The 14,401-nt window shown below is 44.2% G+C and overlaps 1 protein-coding gene across 1 annotated transcript in view; it reads right to left on the reverse strand.

Moving 5' to 3' along the window:
* CACNA1E (calcium voltage-gated channel subunit alpha1 E) overlaps positions 1-14,401 on the reverse strand; it is a 494,748-nt gene that overhangs the window by 286,067 nt on the left and 194,280 nt on the right. The window lies entirely within an intron of this gene.

Raw genomic sequence — 14,401 nt, forward strand, 5'->3', positions numbered from 1 at the left:
GCCCTCAGGTTTCTTACACGTAAGTAAGGGTCTGATTAGAGTTTCTCTTAGGTCCCAGTAACTCTATGTTCCATTATCCGTTGGTGCTAACAGGGAACATGATGGGAAGGGAAGTGAGGGAAGAAGGAAGTCGGTCCATGATGACAATTGGAAGAAGTCACTTTGGGTGACGACATCCAATAATAACATTTGAAATGGAAATCCTGGCACACAGGGAACATCTTGAAAGTGTCTAAAGCCCATAGAAATATTTCTAGATTTTCAAGAAGAGGTGATCCATGACCAGCTGGATTATCTAGAAGCTTCCCTAGCAGGCAAACAGTGAAAAGCCAGGGCCCTCATCATGGTAGCCTGGGGATGAACAAAGGCTGCTTTTTAAAATAAACCTTCTGCAATACTCTTTGAGGACTCGAGTCTTTTCCACAGCCTCCTTACCACCCCCTACCCCCATTTCCTTAAAAAGCTGCAAAACCAGAAGCATTCAATAAGTCGGGAAAGCTGCCGCCTCCACACTGCAACTCACTCGATGGGCACCCTGGAGCAGGGAGGGCGAGGGGAGGCTGCTTTGAGGGCTGGAAAAAGGATAAAATGGACTAGACATGCTAATATTGAAAGAAAACTGGCATTTTCAAATCAAAGGCCCTATGCAGAGCTGCAAAGATAGTATGGTGGCACTGGAACTTTAGAGGAAGGAGCAAGACAAAATAGCAAAGATCCCAGATTTCTACCCCAAGTTCACATTTTGATGACACAGGGTACGATATCTCAGATCCATTTCAGGATGCCACTCATAATGGACAAGAAATCCTTGCTTTTCTCCCGCCTACTGATCCTTCCCTTCTCCATAGGATTAGCCTCATGCCCAATGCCTGCCACACATACATGCAGGAGTACACAGAGTCCCCTAAAAAGATAGTTAGGAAGAATACCCACCGTCTTCTGGTCTAGCCAAGTCAGTTTGGTGCAAATGAAAAAGAATCGCTAGCAGAGTTGGTCAGCCACACCTACCCATGACCTTGAGCTAATCGTCTATAAACCTAGAACAATTTTCATTTCACACAAGGTTGGATTAAATCATGCGTGCCTCTAAAGCACTCTGTAGAGCGCTCATCACCCAACGGGCATTCGTTAAAGGTGAGTTTCCTCCATCTATTCCCAGGTCTGAACACCTGGGAATAAAAGCTCACCAGCCCTAGATGATGGTCTCTGTAGAATGTTGGTGAAAAGGATAAAAATAGATGAAGCTAAAAGAAAAAGGGAGATGACAGGCCTTAGGAGTGTGCAGGGCTTTATGAACCCAGCCTCTTTCAAGCAGAAGCATGGAAAGCTGCCGGACAGTTCTAACAGCCTAGCATCTGTCTATTCCGTGGCTTTGCTATCTTGAGTCTGTCTACTGATATTTGAGACAAAAGTGAGCCCGGTCTTTCCGAGGCTGTAAGTTCAGGAAGGGCATCTGCTACTTTCTAATCATCACCAAGGAAAGGGGTCACCCAGGGAAGAAGTACCCTCATTCACAGAACTCCAGGATAGGTGAGGGACAGATAGCAATCTCAAAAATAAATAAATACATACGTATGCAACTCTTTGAGAAAGGAGCATTATCTGGCCAAAATGCTTAGATCCTCTGAATTTACGTGGGCCCACATTCCTCAAACCTGCCCCCTCCTCACGTTACCACATCTACCCCTGACTCCACCTCCAGACAAGCCCACGTCCTCCACTGCTCCTCCCATCAACAGACCAGAAGAACACATGCACACTTCGCATCCATATGGCTCAGCTATTTCACAAACACAAATGGCCATGCAAATACAATCCCAAGTTAGCAGAGAGGAAAGATCATGCCTTTAACTTTTTTAGGCCCACTCCTTAATTTCTTCTGAGGCTCTGTCTGGTTTCCAGAAGCCAAGTGGTACATCCTAATTCTGCATTCTCGTGCACACCAGCAACCAGTTCCCCCAGGTAAAACACCCTCCATATGGTGGGCAGAGAGATGCCCTTCATGAAGCTCACTAGGCAAAAGCCTGAGGGCTTGAGCCCTGGAGCTTCTCTCCCAACACACGTCACTCTAGCCCTTTCAGAAGCTTCCTCCACAGTTCCTAGGTCCTGACTCTGATGCTCTTCTCTGATAGAACAGGACAGAGACCTTAAGTATGCAAAGAACCTGGATGACAGGGAGTAGCCAGAAGACCAGAAAATCTGCCCAGGGACCAAGCGGGGTCTGTCAAAGGGTCTTTATATGTCATCAATCAGACCATCTCAAATGTTTGGCTGCCCTTTTTTTTGGTACTGGGGATTGAACTCAGGGCACTTGACCGCTGAGCCACATCCCCAGCCCTATTTTTTAAATTTTATTTAGAAACAGGGTCTGAGTTGCTTAGTACCTCACTTTTGCTGAGGCTGGCTTTGAACTTGCCATCCTTCTGCCTCAGCCTCTCAAGCCACGGGGATTACAGGCCTGTGCCACAGTGCCTGGCGTTGGTTGCCATTTTTTGCACAAATAAAATCATGTGAGTTTGTTTAAGGATGTTAATTATTTTGAATCTCTGATCTGCTTTTATGCTTTTATCAAAAGCTGGTTGGAAAATTTTGTTCCATTATCACTTGTTAAGATTTTTTTTTCTGGATTATAAATCCAAATGTGTCATTATGGATACTATTGACATAAAATCAGCATTAGAAACATGAGTGTTTGTTTGTTTGTTTGTTTGTGTGTTTATATATGAGAAAGACTGGGAGGGTTGAACCCAGAGGCTCACTCATGCTAGGCAAGTGCTTCGTTACTGAAACACAGCCCCAAACCATTTTTTTGTTGTTGTTTTTTTGGGGGATTTTTTTATTATTTTATTTTATTTTGAGACAGGTGTCTCTAAGTTGCCCAGGCTGGCCTCAAACTTGCCATTCTCCAGCCTCAACCTCTTAAGTAGCAGGGATTACAAGTGTGTGCCACCACCCCCTGTGAAAGACATTTTAGATCTTATTTTTAAAAAATGTGAACCCATTAACTTTGAGAAGGGGAAAAAAGGCTCATGTAAAGACTATCTAGATGCAGTGGTTAAGAATACTGGCTCTGATCCGGCCTCCAGCTCTCACTCACTGCAGAATCTCAGGCAAATGAGTTAACCTCTCCATATCTTAATCCCCTCAACTGTGAAATGCAGAAAACAGGAATGCATATCTGCATAGGATTGTCATGGGGAATAAATGTAATGATCCATGGATAGCACTTAGTGCAGTAATCTGGCAACTAGTAAATCCATCAACATTAACACTGGTGCTAATACCTGACAGGTTTGCAAAGGGCTTTCGTAGACATTGGCCACTGATAACCTCACAACAGTCTTACAAAGCAAGATCAGCAGAGCAAGGAAAGTGAGCTCCATCTCTCCCTGAAGACTGAAGCTCAAGCAAGTATTAGAAGTAAAATCACATGGACTGCCCCTGGCAACATTCAGGCAAAAAAGCTACCAAGAGTCCATAGGAAGTGAGACAGTACTGTTAAGAGAAAACTTTGCTGCAGAGGTTTAACATTGAATCAACCTAAATTAACCAGCTATTAATAACTAACAATTATTGATGACTTACTATGCACCAAACACTATTCTATGCGCTTCACATAAGCCCTACAAATTCATCCTATAGGTAAAATTACTATTCCCATTTTATGTTTAAGGAATCTCAGGCACAAGCAAGGTTAAGCAGGTTGCTGAGGTGTACAGTTAGGATGTGACAGAGGTGGTCCTGAGATTTGAATCCAGAGGCCACATTTTGACACACTGAAATTTCCAAGTAGAGACTGGAAAATCCTGAGCTCCAAGGCAAAGCTTTCACCAACTGGGCATTGGACGAGATAATGTCTCATATCCCTTTAATTTCTGAGATTCTTTCATTGTCTGGGAAAGAAATAAAATATTGCCTGAGTCTCTAAAAATGATACATAAAGTGGACTTTGGAGAAAGCAAGCTGCTACATCCCAGCTTAAAAGAGATGTGAAATAGTCCTGAAAGCATGTATTGATTCCAGTAAAGCATGTGACAAGGACATCCCCCACAATATTTTTTACAGACAAAATAAGAGATGTGTCAGTTGGCTAAAAAGCATAGTTCAGATCTGAGAATAGCTGAACTATCGATGGGCACTGGCTAATGCGCTGGTGATACCCGTCCACGTATTAGGCATTCCAATAAGAGCTTCATAAAGCATGTGCCTATCAAAGCTGTAGGTGACACAGAGCTCAGGGTGAGGAGTTCACATTACACACCAATTCCAGAGACAATGTGTGGTAGAAACTGCTTCATGGTGGTAACTTGACTCTTCTGACTTAATCTTCTTTAGCCTTGGTTTCTTTACATTTAAAGTACAGATAAATAACATGTGTCTCATTGGCTTGTTGGTTTGTTTAAAGGCAGAGAGTCTGATATTTGGTGGATGCTCAATTATTAGTTCCTTGTCCCCACCTGAAAAGAATCTCTACAGGATGGATGGATAGTAGGATCAAACGCAAGGAGACAAAATGTACTTGAAATAAACCAAGTCCCGAATCTAGACTCAAAAATTAAACTGAGTGAGATTAGAGTGGGGGGAAACAACACTGTTAATAATGCATATTAAAAGAATTCAAGGTTTTCTGCTGACTGCAACCTCAAGTCAAGTCCAAAATAGACATTATTCCTTTTAAAAAGAAAACTAAGAAAAAAGTACTTTAATTGAAACGAATGTGTTAGACACCAGTTTTGACAAATCACTGTTCTATGTTCTTGTAATTTAAAAAACTCATGGATGGGGATTTTTAAACAAGACTGAGGCTATACAGTAAGTGTTATAATAAACTAATAAACAAGGTGCCCTATGAGAGCCCAGGGGATGGAGTGGATGTCATTCTGTGTTATTTAGATGTGGGATCCCCCAAAAGCTCATGTGTGAGACAATGCCAGAAGGTTTGAAAGAGAAATGATTGGGTTCTAGCCTTAACCTGATCAGTGAAGTGATCCCTGATGGGATTAACCAAGTGGTAACTGGAGGCAGGTGAGGTGTGACTGGGGGTTCCTTGGGGCGAGGGCTACCTGGGGTATATATTTTGTATCTGGAGAGTGGAGTCTCTCTCTGCTTCTTGATCACCAAAATAAGCCACTTCCCTCTGCAACACTCTTCTGCTATGATGTCCTGCCTCACCTTGAACCCTGAGGAATGAAGTTGGCTGTCCATGGACTTAGACCTCTGAAACCATCAGCCATCAAATAAACATTTCCTCCCCTACAATTGCTCTGTCTAGGTCCTTTAGACACAGCAGTGAAAAGGCTGACTAAAATATTCTGCTAAGAGAAGTCAAGGAAGGCTTCACAGAGGAAATGAACTGAGCACATCCCCAATCAGTCACCCCAGACAGAAGGGACCACAGGTGCAAAGGCCACAGGTGGGAATTTTCCAGCATAGTAGGTGGGAATTTTCCAGCATCCATCAGATGTCAACGGGATTTGTGACATAGAAAACAAGTAAATAAACACTGTATTAAAGGGCTCTACCAATCCCAGTACTCCAAAAGGAGTCTTCTGGATGCCATCTAGACAGTCACTCAGGTCATTCCCAACTCTAAAGTTCCACAGAGTTTAAAACTGACCCTTAAGAACTTAAGAGACTATCATCCTGCAACTGACAGGTTTTAGATTCCAGCATCCCCCGATATTGATCAAGAAGAGAAATGACAGTAAAAGAACCTGGAAACAAGTCCAAGGCACAGAAGTTGGAGAATTCAGAATCAAGTTAGGGAAGGTCTCATCTGACAAGGGCTGCTGAGATGCCTACTGTAACTCTCCTGGAAATGTTGGTGGTTCCTTTCCAATGTTAGTCCACAGAAGCATGAAGCAAGCACCCCTAGTTAGATGCAATGCCAGTTTACCAGTTGGGAACCTGCCCAGCAAATCTAAAGCCTGCTGAGCTATCAATTCGTTTTTAAAATAATGACTCTTCTCTAACCACCACCTCATGATATGAAAATTGCACTAGGATTCATCTTCAATTCCACTGTATTTCTAGAGTTGAAAAAACTAATTTCTAGAATAATGCAACAAATCCTGTGTTATCTGGGGTAGCTGGAAAAGAAAACTTGATTAATTTAACAAAAATAATGTGATGAAGAGCTACTTTTTATATCAATATGGATTATAATTTGTGAAAGCTCAGAATACAGCACAAGAAGGTCGCACACAATTGAAACGATGCTGAACCTCATGTAATGAATGCTTTATTGGCAATGCTAAGGAAGCACTACAACCTTGTGTGTGCCTAAGGGCCATCTCACAAATCTCAACTGTCATTATACTAATATGTCTGCATGCCAATTAATAAAAGAGTTCTTTATAACAAAATACCAGATAATAAATAGTTCATGTTTTTTTAAACAGCCGGGAAACCCACACTGCATAATGTGGAACTTGGAAGAATCCTGAGCAAAACTGTGAAGTAGGTAAAGCTGGTCTCTCACAAACTTCCTAATTCCCATGCAATGACCCTTCATTCCTCTCCCACCCACTCAGAGCTCTCATACCACTACCAGGCCACATCTAGTCCCATAGACCTTGGTCAGGGCACTGCAAGGCACATAACAGATACTTTATGGATGCTCGTTAAATCAAGAATAACTAATTTAATTATAAATCATTCAACAAAGGTTTATTGAATCCTCACCATGTGCCAGCACTGTGCTAGGTACTGCAATTAAAGGTGCATGACCATTCTCAGAAGAGCTTCCTCTGCCATAATGCTAGACAGAACAAGATGAACCAACTTGAACTTGGTAATACAGATTAGCTTAATATGTCCCTGCTCCGCAGGACCATCTGCATTTTGATAGAAAGGTCTCAAGCCTCACTGTCTACACCCAGAGAACAAGCTTATGTTGGCAGCAGGGCTTTAGCCTAGTATATGAGAGATTTAGAATGGGGAATGGGACTTTGTAAGACTGGTTCTCTAAGGTCACTGCCAGGCAGACAGCAAAACCAACTACAGCAATGGTGCTCAAAGTATGATTCTGAGATCAATAACATCAGTATCACTTGGGAAGCTGTGACTCATGAGCATTCTCAGTTGCCACTGAATCAGGAACTCCAAGAATGGGGTCAGCACTCTGTACCTGTGTGTGTGTGTTACTGAGGACTAAATCCAGGGCCACTCTACCACCAAGTTACATCCCTAGCCCTTTTTTATTTTTTATTTTGAGACAGTCTTACTAAGCTGCTGAGGCTGGCCTGGAACCTGTGATCCTCCTGCCTCAACCTCCTGAGTAGCTGGGATGACAGGTGTACGCCACTACCATCGTCCAGAGATCTATGCTCTGGCAAGCCCTCCAGGTGAGACTAGGACACACTCAAGTTTGAGAGACAGCAGGGTAGATGAGTCAGGCAGAGTGCATATGTCAATTCAACACAAAAGAACTGAAGAGTCAGCCTTCTTGCAGATGGAAATCGCCTGCTGCAAGGAATGGTGGCTGACAGAATGGTAGTAAAATAGTTGCCGATAGCACACAGCTGGAAATTGCCAGGATGTTAGTGAGTGACTGTTGAAAATCCATTTCATGCTTTTGACTCTGACCAACCCCATGAGACAATAGTGTGGAAATTGAGAAAGAGGCACAGAAAGTTTACAAACTTTCAAGTGACAGCTAAGTTGAAAACTGGGAAAGATTTATGAGGATGTGTTTTATTCATTTTCCTCCCGTCTTCACTTGTCCGGGAGGCCACCCATAACGCCTGTAGCTTGGCAGTGGGAACACCAGTCTGATCACCAGCACGGCTCCATTTATCACACTGACCAGAGCATCTCCTCTTTCCCCTCTAACCTGTTATCTTCCATCCAGCCATATCCTTTTGACCCCTCCTCTAAATGGGAAAAGAAAATAAAGAAAACCGCCTTTTAATTACACATCTGAAAGGGGCCTTCCAAGTTCTTCAGAGACGTAGCTCCCTAATGCAGCAAATACATACACACACACACACATGCACACACACACACACACATCCTCAAAATTATGCAAACTTGCATCCAAGATTCATACATTGGTATGAATCAGACCACACTTGGCATGGGTGCCATGAGGGGCCTCTCTCTGAAGCCCCTTGTGACATGGCTAGACCACAGAAGCCTGTGGCTAGAGCCTTGCTGGACGCTATAATCCTAAGTCCTGCCTGCCTGCTTCTGGAATGAGCCACAGCTTTAAAAATGGTCAACTTCAAACTCCCTCCCTCCTTTTAATACACAAGAGAACTTAGAGTGTAACTGTTTAGTCCTATGAATTTAGAGCTCAAAATACAAGATGAGAGCCAGGGATAGAGCTCAGTGGTAGAGTGCTTGCCTAGCCTGCACCAGCCCTGGGGAGCATCACCAAAACAAATAAATAAATAAATCTATAAGAAGTTCCTAAGTATTACTCACTGCTCTACCAGTGGGATCTCATGGATAAGTGACACTTTTAAAAAGCCACTCATTGCTCTTCTCCTTCGTCTGGCTCATCTTTACCTCTTAAGCACACACCCTGGAGTCGTACCTTGCTTTCCAGAGATATGGACACAGGGCTTATCAGGGTTTGTATCCAAAGATTTTTCCAAAGAGACAGGAAATAAAAAAATTAAGGAAACATATTCCGGGTACCTGGTGAGCAGACACACCACAGACATCTCCTGAAACAGGCTTATCATTCAAGAGACCACTAGGCTGGAGGAGCTTAAAAACTCTGTGCTGTACTTTCTGTACTATTAATGCTGATGCTAGAAACATGTCTGGAGCTCCCACACAAGCCCTCTTTGCAGGTTTAGAGGATGGGAAGAGAAATGATCCTAGTTTCAGATATTTCTATCCCTCTTTAAAAGGGATAGCTTTAGAAGCTACATGGTTGGGGGTGGGGAGCGTTACATAGTAATTCCAATGTCTGAACCCCACAACGCCCCCACATGAATTCCTACATGAATTCATTCCAGAACTTGAAAAGAAACGTTTACAGAAGCCTGTTTCTTAGCTCAGTAGTCCAACACACACCAGCATGAAAAAACTCAAGGGATTCTGAATGACAAGTACTTGGGGACATAAATACCTTCTAGTTAACTGTGGTCTCTAAGTAGAGGAGAGGAGTAGGTGCATGTTTATGGGGTACCCAAATGCAACAGGGCTGTGTAGGAGGCAGTCATTATAAAAATGATGAGAGAGAACATGTTAAAAGATTCCCCCCTTCTCCGGCTACCTTTCTCCTGTCTCGGTCACATGGAAGAAAATAGAAGAACTTTGAAAAAAGTTGATTTCTGAAGCTGGCCCTTTGCAAGAGACCTTAATCATTTTTTAAGAACAAGACAAATAGCCTTCCTTTTCTGAAAATCCTAGGAAAAACCCACACATAATGAATTATTCACAAAGGCTAAACCTAAAAATGAGAGAGGGAGAAATATAGAAAGATGAAAAGATGGGCAGAGGATGGGACAGAAAGGGAAAGTAAAGACCTGGCCTTTGCTTCTTTGAATAAAAGGATATTAATTACAGTTACGTTTAGGTTCCCTCTTTTATGTCTTTGTGGTCACTGATAAGTAAAATAAGATCAGCAGCGTGGCCTCTGAAGACCTGGATGGCATAGTGGGACTCTGGTGTCTGGTGAGCTTCAACTTCCTTGGTAGCCCCACCAAGGGCAGAGGGAGGCTACTGATCTGCTGATCAAACTCACAGAGTCAAAGGGTTTGCAAGAGCTCTGTGGCTTAGCAAATCTTGACTCTGTTTTAACTAAGATTGTGAAGGTTGAAAGAAAGCAGATGTTCTTATAAAGAGCAGGGGAAAACAGCAGAGTTTGGGGAGGGGACACCTACATTCTGTTGAGCCATGGCTAAAAAGAGAGAAGTAATTTTGGATGGAACTAATAATTCCAGAGTCTGGTACTTCCAGGCAGGGGGAAAGAAGGCCTGCTCTCATTATTTTCCTCCTCCTCCTTCAATTCAGTGTGCACTGCACCTCTTGCAGGGAAGGCAACTGCAGGGAACTGGGGAAATGATGACATGCAAACCAACAGAGAAAACTATCACATCCAAGATATTTTTGTCTCCATCCTCAAGTCATTTCATTTCTGTCAAACTCCTTCACTCCAACTCACTTTCCAGGCTACATCCCAATTACAAATGGTCCCCACAACCAGTTTTGGCCTGGCTTCCAGAGGAAACAATACCCACACCTCATATTAAGGACAAAGCCAACAGGCAATTCAGAGATTGTCCTGGAAGCCTCAGGAAACAAAGCCCTTTATCCTGCAGCCCTGATGCCAGCTACAAGTCACTATTTCACTGTCTGCATCTGTGCACAGGTACCTGGAGGAGGTGGAGCCTTTTTGCATCATCTAGTCATAGGATATTATTAGAGACTTTATCCTTATGGGTTCCTCCCCTCCACCCTGACCAAGGCACCCTGACTCATGGTCTACTAGAGTTGCAGCAAACCTGAAATTCTTACCAGGAAAACAGTTTAGTATCTTGCAAAGTGCTGTATACTTACAGACAACCAAAGAAGGATAAACGTATATGCCAAAATGGGGAGATTTAGGAACTAAAACTTTCCATAACCCTCATCCAAATCCTTCAAAGTAAATTTACAATTTATCAAGCAATTTACAATGGAAAATTCACCATAATAAAACATATAAGCTCTGACCCACAGAGCTTTGGGCATACACTGAAATTTTCCACACGAAATCATGAATGAATATTGACAGGTTCATTATAATAAATTTTATCATCTCAGTGGCTACAAGCACACTTGATCTTCCTACTTTAAACCATGTTCAATTCCACATAAAACGTGTGCTTGCCTACTGAGACAACCAAGTAGGTAGAGGGAAAAAAAAATATTCTACTGCCCATCTATGGCACAGTCTCCAACTTCATCCCTTCACCCTGACCTGGGAAAGTGCAAAAAATTGTGGGGCATCTCACCAACCTGTGTGTCCATGCACAGGGCAACTGACCCCAAGCACAGACCATTAAGATCTGGTAAGCATGCAGCCCAGTGACCATGGAATGGCCTTCAGAACAGCCAACTGCCTGAGAGAATACTCTTGTTAGATCCATTAGATAACCCAGAAAGTAACGGAGGAATCCTTTAACATGTAATATCACATTTTAAATCAGATTAGCATTTTCAAAAAGGCTATGGTATCCACTGCAGAAAAAAGAGTGTCAGAAGAAAATAAAATTATCTCCCTATGCAGATGTAGCTTCCAAGAAAAATGAAGCACATTCAGAGTGGGCTGTTGACTTGCCACCATTTTTCATGCCAAATCTAGGTTATCTTAGGCATTTCTTCAAATAAGAAGTAGACTTCCTTTATTAACAGCCAGAAACAACCCTCCCCCAATTAGAGGGTTTTATGAACATAAATTATATAGTTCCTTTTACTTAATCATCCTTTCAGACCAATAAGATTAAAACACGCATGGCACACACAAGAGCACATTATTCTCCTGGTTCCACAGTGACTTTCTGTGGCTAAAAAAAGTTCAAGTCTCACAAGCTGGAGTAGTGCAATCAAACTCCTCAAACATGCTACATGCAAAATATGTCAGTACTAAAGCAGGTCTTGACATGTTCTTGTACAACTTTCTTGTTTTTAATAATTCTGCCCCTACAAAGAGCAGAGAAGCACTTCCCGAACTGGTCACCACCACAGGAGACACATTAGTCAATTAAATACATAGTGATCATCTAGGGATCTTGTTTAAACAGATTCTAATTCGGTAAGTCTGGTGTGGGGCCCAGGACTCTGAATTTTTAAGAGGTGCCCAAGTAATGCAGGTGTAACACCTTGTTCTCTTTGAGAAACAAAAATCTAAACAACTGCACCTTGAACTAAGACCCCCCCCCCTTTGGGTGTTGCTGAAATTTCTAAAGGACAATCCAATGTTTATTAGGTAATAGGGTAATGTTCTAAGCACTTGATATACATTAACTCATTTAATTCCCCCAGTAACTCATTATTATCATTTCCACTATAAAGATAAGGAAACTGAGTCACAGAGGAATGAAATAACTTTTCAAGGTCACAGTTTGTGACAGAACTAGGATTTAAACCCAGGCAGTCTAACTCCAAATTTCATGGGTAACCACTACTTACTGACTCCCAGTAAGAAAAAGAAAGACATTTCAGTAACTGGACCGAAAAAAAGCGGAAGGTGAGACTAGGAACTTAGCTGTGGTTTTGAAGAAAAGTGGCCCATGGAGGCACAATGTTTCCACGTGCTCACCACCAGAGGGAATATATTAGTCAATTACCTTGTACAGCCAGAATAAAAAAAAACAGTGTATTTTTAAATTTTCCAACTGGGCTCCAATAAGCGCGTTAGCACATGTTCTCAGAACACTGTTAGAACAGCCTAGAGGCTGTAGAATTCACTGTAAAGTTTCCAACGTGGAGACAGAAAAAGACCATTGGGACAGGGCTTCTGGCCAAGGTGCTGAGCTTGATGCTGAAATCGACTCCCTGGAGCGTCTGTCCTTCGACTCTCTTTGGTCCATTTTGGCCAAAGACAAAGAAGGGAGGAGTAAGATTCACAGCCACACCTTGCGCTCACAGCGCCTGGTGGAAAGGCGATGTCTTTGCAGCGGAAGAGAAAACGGGAAAGGAGGCAACCGCATGGTGCAGGAAACATACATCGTTTCCAGCCCTCGAGCCTGGGCCCAGCCGGAAGTAGCCGAGGTGCTGAACTCGGCTGAGTGGGGAGCCCAGAGACGCCAGGGGAGTTTCGTTGACGCTGTCCGAGGTGCCAACGATGGCTGCTGGCACACTTTGCCACCCGCGGGGCAGCTGGGCGGCTTTGTCTAGCGCAAGAAAACCGAAGGGCGCCTGTCTGAATGAACACGCCCTAAGAGAGGGGCACAGCAAAGCGGAGCCGGGTGGGTGGGAAAATTGGGGAGAATTGTGGAAAGCGGACGGGGGGGAGTGGGGAGGGTGCCCCCCGACTGGGAAAGCGGTAGAGACCTGCCCGGAGGAGTTATTTGCAGCCGCAGCACGCAACACAATGAGATCTGTCCGCTTTGTGCAGCTCCCAGGCTGGCGTGACTGCAGGGGCCGGACCCCTCCCCCGCCCCGAACCCCCACCTAGATACGTTCAATTCAGTCACTGCACGGCCCGGGATCTCTCTGTGGGGGTGGGAATGCGGAGAGGAGGAGAGAGGGAGAAGCCGGCCAGGGGTGGTTGTGGGAGGACGTGAACAGCAGCAGGAAGAATATCTGCTTAGAGATGCTCCTTCGCTTCCAATGAAGGGGTGCTGCCTAGAAGCACCACGCGCCAGCCAATCGCGAAGCTGCTGAAGCAGGGAACTAGGGGAGGAAAAAGGGAAGGCCAGAAACTGAGGTGGGGGTGGCAGGAAGATGCTCAGGCCCCAGGGGGAAGTGAACCGCCTGCCTGGCTAATACTAGAGACCCCCGCAGCTCCAGCTGTCTCACTGCTGCACACCTGGAGGGTGAGGGTGGGAAGGAGGGTTACGGGGAGAAGAGGAGGAGCCTCCTTTGCAGGTGCATCCCTCCCAAGAAATGTCCCTCCAAGGAGCATCCAAGTCCCTTTCTTCAAGTCCACCCCCATATTTAACACCACTTCACTTGCTTGCCTCCTACCAATCCCCTTCACTGTCCCACCACCTCCAAATCCTAAAGGCCTTGCCAGGGACCTAAATTCTTAGTGAAGAACAAGGCAGCCAGATGCCTAATCAGCAGCCTGCATTTGGTGCATTTGATTAAACCTGCAAAGAACTCCTTCAGTGCTATTCAGACACTACCACCACCAGAGATGTCCCCACTTGCTCTTTATGAAGAGCAGTCCCTTTGAAGGGAGAACCCAGATTGCTTGCACACCTCTGGTCATCACTGATGAATTCAAGCCCAGCAGATCTGTCTGATCCTGGGTACTGGGAGAGCAATGAGCTGAGTCAAATGCTAAGAAATAGGACTACCCAACCCAGGATGAAAGAGAAGGAGCGGATGGGCCCTGATGAGCTGCTCTTCCTTGGCCAAGAAGAGAACTCCAACTTTGAGCAGTTTGGGCAGTGGTGGCAGAGATATCCTCTCCTGACAGATACTCACTTGCTCCACTTTAAGTGGAACTTAAACTTTAGTCCCCAGAGTTAGCTGGGTCCCTAGCCAAATGCCTGTTTTATTTATTCATTTGTCTATTTGTATACATGGTGTTGGCCCAGTGCTCATGAAGCGTCTGAACTGATAAATTCGCCCATGGATCGTCCACTTCTCTACTGGAAGACAGTGCAGGTGTCTCTCCAGCTGGTAGGATCTGGGGCAGAAGGGCTGGCTTTGAGGGTGGAAAGGGGACAACTGGTATTAGGGTCAACCCCATCTATGTAGAGTGCAGCTTGTGAAAGGTCTGGGGGGCCGT

Source organism: Spermophilus citellus (genome assembly GCF_964194105.1).
Source record: "Spermophilus citellus genome assembly, chromosome: 6".
Taxonomy (NCBI): Eukaryota; Metazoa; Chordata; class Mammalia; order Rodentia; family Sciuridae; genus Spermophilus; species Spermophilus citellus.